Below are 757 nucleotides of genomic sequence, written 5' to 3' on the forward strand. Positions count from 1 at the left end.
CCCTCATACTAGGAGTATGCCTCAGTTTAGCCTAGGGAAGTTTTCTAAAAGCAAGAATGTATTTAAAAAATAAACTCTTGAGCATTATGGCTGTGTATCATGCAAATCATTAGGCCAAAAACAGTTTCAGAGTTCTGTCTCTCCATTTTCTATTTTCAGCTTTGCTGTGCTGACATGATTCTAGTAACTTCCTCTTCACATATATATATTCTGCTACCTCAGCCTTAGAAAGTTGAAGAACGTATGCATATGCGTGTTACATACATTAGCTTGGAGAACATTTGTGATGTCTTGAATGAAGTCTTTTAGGGGCCAAAGCTCGGTGGTTTTGTTTGTGATTGTGGTTTAGGAGCTGGTATTTGGTTTAATGATCCTGTCACCATTTGTTTGCAGAAGGCTTTAAATGACTTAACTTTTGGGGGCCGGATAAAGTAGGGAAGCGGGAAAAACATGAGCTAGGAAATATTTAAATTGCAACTGCTTTCTGGAGAGGAACTGTATTAAAAAAACAAACAAACTATGGATGGGGGAAAAGGGTGAAGTGAAACAAGGTAGCCAGGAAAACAGATCCCTGAAGTTTGTGATGTGGGGAAAGGGTAAGGGGGGGGGGAGAGGAGTTCTGGGTTCTTTTCCTTCTTTTCTGCTGCTCTCTGCGATCTCGCACTAGAGCTGCGGCACTGCCAGACTGGAGCCCGCCGCCCCGCTTCGCCCTTTGACGGGGCCGGGGCGGGCGCGGAGGCGCCGAGCGCTGCCCGGG

This window comes from Apteryx rowi, unplaced genomic scaffold (genome assembly GCF_003343035.1).
Source record: "Apteryx rowi isolate R43461 unplaced genomic scaffold, aptRow1 scaffold_922, whole genome shotgun sequence".
Taxonomy (NCBI): Eukaryota; Metazoa; Chordata; class Aves; order Apterygiformes; family Apterygidae; genus Apteryx; species Apteryx rowi.